The sequence below is a fragment of the Amblyomma maculatum genome, chromosome 1, assembly GCF_055883805.1.
Source record: "Amblyomma maculatum isolate TAMU_Amacu chromosome 1, ASM5588380v1, whole genome shotgun sequence".
Taxonomy (NCBI): Eukaryota; Metazoa; Arthropoda; class Arachnida; order Ixodida; family Ixodidae; genus Amblyomma; species Amblyomma maculatum.
In genome coordinates, this window is record NC_139344.1 from 403,632,922 (window position 1) to 403,638,921 (window position 6,000).

The window sequence follows — 6,000 nt, forward strand, 5'->3', positions numbered from 1 at the left end:
AGAGTGCTAGTGAAATCATATGACAGATAATGACACCAGGAACCTGTTAAACGTACTGCTCTCGTTGAGAGTATGCCAGCTTTATTCCGAACTCTTTCATTGAGAAGTTATAATGTAGTACGTGAAACCATACCACGCAATTATGGGTCACGTCTTATGGTTAAGAAATGGTAATATACTTTGCTAGATAGAGACTGCAATCTGGTCTCTGCGTTGAAAAGTGGCAAAATTGGTTGTCTATTCATTCCCGTGGCTTCAACGCGTCCCATAAAGAAAATATGCCTGACATTAGCCGTCTCGCTCATTTCTTTCATATTTCGCCTCTGCGTGCACTTGCGGTTCCGGGATTGCCCCCCCCCCCCCCCCCCCCCCCCCCCCCCCCCCCCCCCCCTTGGCGATTTCCTGATGGCTGCGGATGCCAGCGACAAACTACTGCAACGCGTGAGCGTGCAGTCAGTAGTGTTTGCAGCTGCATAATAATGAGGCTCAGTAGGCTTTTAGTTTTAAGAAACAGCCCTATCTACACCAGGAAGATTCTCCCTACCTCCCAAAGTTTTCCTATTGGTGGTCTACTTTCTTACTGGGATCAGTGAGAAAATCCTGAAAATTGTGTGATACGTTTTATTGTGTATCGTTACGATCATCATCGTAGGTTTCATTAGGCCCGGAACATAGGTGGCTTGTATTTGAATTGATAGCGCAGTAATTTGCAGTGTGTATATTTTCTTCCCCAAACGGCAAACTATTTATGCCATGTTTCCAAATGCCATGTATGCCAAATAAATGTTTGTGTAGAACTGGAAAATGCCATAGAGCATTTTAAACTTGGACTTTGTGATACGCGTATGTCATTCCTGATACGATCAACCTTTGCCTGAGCCGCAGTAAGCTCAACAACTTCGGGGAAGATGTTTCATGAGAACCGTACGTTAACGCTAAAAACGAATGTTGCAGACGCTCTTCTGCCATATCGCATTAATTTCCTTCGCCTCATTTAAGAAATAATCACGTGTGTTTAATCAGGGCTTGAACCTAGTTAAACGACAGAAAGATCTGGTATCAATGGTTTTGCAAGGTTTTGCGAGGTTTGACGGTTTGAATTAGAGGGCGCTCAAGCTTTGCCTTAAGAATGTAACGCCCCTGGTCATTCCTCGATTCTTTCCTGGAATTATTACGTTCATTTTTAGGGACCTAAATGCTAATCAGCTGTCTCTATTTGAAAGGCACGTGACCACACCGTAAGGGCACGTTGTGAATTCTGAAGGCGCACCTCGAGTGCAACAAATTCCCTTCTAAAAACGTGATGATGTGTGGACTGTTGTCAGCAAACGTTCTTAGCTTATATGAGCAATGAGAATTGTGCCGCGTTCTGAACATAACATCACACTTAACGTGTAAAGCATTTAGTAGGTGTACTAACGTAGAATAAACCCGCGTAATAAGCTGTTACGGGCAAGACGAAAAGGCAGCCGAATTTTCTAGAATATATTCTGCTTAGTCTTTTTTTCCGAACTTCGTACAATATCTATGGGACCTTCAGATTGTAGCTCGTCAGCTTTTGGATATCTTTTGTCTTGAAAAACCTTCACGCCGAAACATCACGCTAACTTCCTCCTGTTTCGGTGCTCAAACTTGACGGAGGAAGCAAATAAAACTGGTACTGACATATAGTCAGTTTTTCATTCGTGTGGTATCCCAAGGTAGTGGGGTCAGTACTGGGAAACAAGACTGCACTTAGATGCAGAAGAAAACATCGTAGGCTGCCTTTAGCCCTTACACTACCTTAATCATCCGCAGCCCTCCTCATTAGCGCCTGCTACAGCCATCGTGCCGGTGGCGCATATGTACACCACGATAATATACCATATACTTAATAAAGTTTTTCACTCACTCACATACCATGTACTACACGAAAAACGTTACGCCTACACTGTCGCCAGGAGTTTGCCTCAAGTCTTGCAAATGAGTTCGCAGCCTTTCCATTATTTCTCTCGTGTTGTGTTGATGGCTTACTTGGAAGGCAAGGGCAGCAGCCGAGTGTTCACTGCCAGCACTAGTATCATCAACCCAGCGCGAGCTTCTTCAGCGAGTCCAAAGCAACTGCGGCGCAGGGGGTTTGTGGAGACGCATGTCTTCGCATCGCTCGCTGTTTTAACTCAAAACGCGAACACTGCGAGAACTAAAATTAGCAAAAACTTGTTCTTTTATTTTGAGGAGGAACACGCATATGTCGCCGGAATAAAGAGAAGCAGACAAGAAGCAAATATTTTTTCTATTCGGAGTGCACAAGAAAACAGGAGAAAGATAGCACTGCTTTCGACCTCAACTTTTCAACGTTTGTTTCCTAACTATCTCGACCAAAAAGCTGGGCATTCGTCATCACAGGATACAGCTGGGAACGAGGGCGAGAACCGGGTGGCTGATGCCAGCTGTGCTCTGTGGACTGGCGACTGGCCAGCAGATTACCATAGAGGGGCAGTGCTTCCAGGCTAAGGTTATCGGCAGCAAGGTACGTATGACGTATGACATGGCTGGAGTAAGTCTCAAGAAGAGGGGTTTCTTGATTGTAGAAAATGATTGACGTGACGTGTCGAGGCGGGGAGGGCCGCCGCAGGCTTCCGCCAATTAGTGGCAACACCGAAGCAAGCGAAGGCGCGCACCATCACTTAAGCTTGCGCGTAGACTATCACGTTTGATCTGATTGTAAATTGGGAAAGTGTGCAAGCATTCTATTTCTTCCTTTTATCATGAGGGAAAGTTGGCGGTGCAGCGGCCCTCCTTACATCACGGACTCTCCATCTGTCGGGAGACGGCGCGGTACTTGGTGCGTGAAAGCAAGACTTTTTCGACCGCGTGGTAGGGCGTTACTGAAAGAAATCATTCTCAAACGGCTGCGTCTTCGTTCGTGTCCAGTCATACCGTTTCAGTGAGAATAACTGAAGATCCATGTTCGAAACACCAGCACTGGTTAAAAGAGGAAGGGAAGGAGGATTGTGCGCGCAGCTTCTTGATTGATTTCTTGGCTCTCAGTGGTATCTTTTATTTAATCCTGAGCCACAAGCGGCTACCTGTCTAATTGGTTACCGCCACTGCAACATTTCAATTTTAGCATAGGTACAAGCTACTTAGAGACGAGTGAGTTCTCTTACCCATACATTTCGAACCCGGACGGTGGCCGGTATTGCATGCGAAATCCACTTATGGATTTAATCAAGGGAAGTGCTGGCAAGGTGCTTTTGTCAGCATGAACACGGCCCCACTTTTTTTGGACATGGTTTCGTTAGGCTCGGTAGAGATTGTTGTTTTAAAAAATAGAGGGCCTCTTTGATGCATCATAATAGAATGGCGAAAGCCTACCCTTCTTTTATTATTTGCCTCTCATCGTTCGCCTCTCATCGGCGTTCGTTGCAGTGCTACATATAATTATAATCGGTTTACAGGAAAGGAAAGGCGCAGCATCGGTTACGCTTTCTCCGGCAAGTGTGAGTTTCGACTGTACACCATCGCTCACGTCGCGTGGCGTGCCCTGGCGCGCGTTCGAGTGTGGGATGAAAGATGGAAAGAACGCTAAAAAAGGGTATTTGTAGAAGAACGGCTGATTGGGCGAGTTGGTGAACCATGATGGACAGTAATATACGTGTGCAAAAAGACGAGTGGACAACGACGGCGCAGAACTGACAACTGATTTAATCGAAGAATGGAAGAGCATATATATGTACACATACTTGTTGTATCCACATGCACATAGTCAAAATTTATATAAAAAAAAGAGATGACCATGCTGCACAATCGATAGTGCGTCGGCAGTTTTCACCACGTGCGTGTGATGGGGGAGATTTACATGTGCTGATATATATATATACATTTTTTAATAAATTTTGACTATGCGCATTTGGGTACAACAAGTGTGTGTACATATATATGCTCTTCCGTTCTTCGAAATCAGTTGTCAGTTCTGCGCCGTCGTTGTCCACTTTTCCTCTTTGTCTCGTCTTTTTGCGCATGTATATTACTGTCCATCAAAGGGTAACACATCTCGCGGAATATGACAGATCTCGCGCACAATTATGGAGCACGGGATTTCATTGCAGGAGCCTATAAAGGATTTCGACTTAAAATCTGTACGCTAGTGACATTTGACATGGTAAGAACGGACACTCCGCGCCCACAGCGACTTCTCGAGGCCTGAACATAGTGCATAAAACTAGTAGCGCGGAGAACAACTTTAGACAACATGAAATGAGTTTCTTACTCAAGGCAAGCGAAAAAGCGCATGCAATGGACAGGTCATGTAATACTAAAAACAACTTGCTAGGCATGGTTGCCTGTCCTGAAGTAAGGCTAGTTTCAGCAGTGTCCCATAATTGTTGCTAGGCGACAAGGCCGTCTATTTGATGCGGCACGCTTTTTGGTGGTTTATGTAAAATATGCTTTACTGCATGTTTGTCGCGATCAACGTCCATCGTGTTCTTTGTGAAGACTGTTGTGAATGTGAACTTTCGTTTGTTTTGGTCTTGGTCTTGGTCAAAATGCCGAGTTCAGCAGTCTGTAGGATGCCACCCCGTGATGCTAAGCCCGTCCATAGCTTTTGAATGGATTTCCAACAAAACCGCATAAACGGTGGCATTATTTTTCTCTATAGTTAACAGCAAGATGCTCGATGTACGCAAGTGCGAATTTTCTAGAAAAGCTGGGGACAACACACAAAGATACTGAACGGAAAATGGTAGGTGTAACGTTAAGAGAAAGGAAGGAGGCAAAGCGGCTGAGAGTTAGCTCAAAATACTGACGCTCTAGTCGAAATCAAGAAGAATAAATTAGTATGAGGAGTACACGTAATAAGAAATGAGAATACCGATGGTGTCAAAGGGCAACAAATTAAATTTCGAGGGAAGGAACACACAGGATGAGACGGTAGAAAAAAGGGGGGAGGGGGGTCGAGGTAAGTCCGTTTGCCGGCTCGGCTGGATGCAGCTAGCACAGGATAAGGTTATTTGTGTAAATATGGCATCCGTCATCACCACGTGGGGTTTATATCCCAGCTAAAGAGGATGATTAATTGTCTACCTGCAGCTGCAGCCCTGAGGCACTGTAGATAGAACTCCCGTGCACGTTGCTAGGAGCACATATCGCCAGCCCTCTATTACCGACAAGCAGAAACTTCCTGCTACTGAAAATATGTAGACTTTTCTCCTGTTTAGCGAACATGGTTCAGGCTGATGATCACTTGTTATTCCTTTGAGCCTTACTATACTTTTAGCTAGTGCGAAGTCCTTCACGACACCGGGGGTGCAGCTGAGTGCACGAAAAAGACAACTCGCTTGTTGAGACGACATAGATCTCGTATGTGGCAGGCGTGTTATGTGACAGACAGGAAGCGGGGAGTGAGGGTCCTAGTGCTGAAATATTTTGCGGTTGCTGAACTGAGCGACGAAGCCAGCCAAACCTCTAAAACGCTAACACGCGACGGCGCGGGTGGTAGTTTGGCGTGTTGTCTTGACGCGATCGATTACCACTGTCACCTCCGCGTTTGTGGCGCTTGCAGGCAGTTGGCGCTTAAACTTTATTTGTTCCACACTCTTAAATTATCTTTGCACAGTATGAGATATTTCACCTTATGCGTTTTTCTCAGAGCAATAGCTTACGATAGCATGTAAACGAAAACACTGTAGTTTTTAGATATAATAAAACTTATGCCAATAATACTAGGCCAGACTATAAAATAGTGTTCGGATATAAGAAAATTTTCACGTAATGAAGTTCCTCGATGTGAGCTTGTATAAACAAACGAATTGCCTATAAGTGATGTCAGTAAACGTATTGCTGACATTACCTCCGTTATTTCATTGTATTAATGCATTGCGCCTTGTAACTACGCGCGCATTAGCATCATTAGATATGTTTTTCAACAACGTTGTTCTAAACGTCAGTCGTTCCTTTCTGGATTTTCAGCCAGAACATGTGTCCTTCTTGGAAGCCAAAGGTGCGCTAGATCGCCTT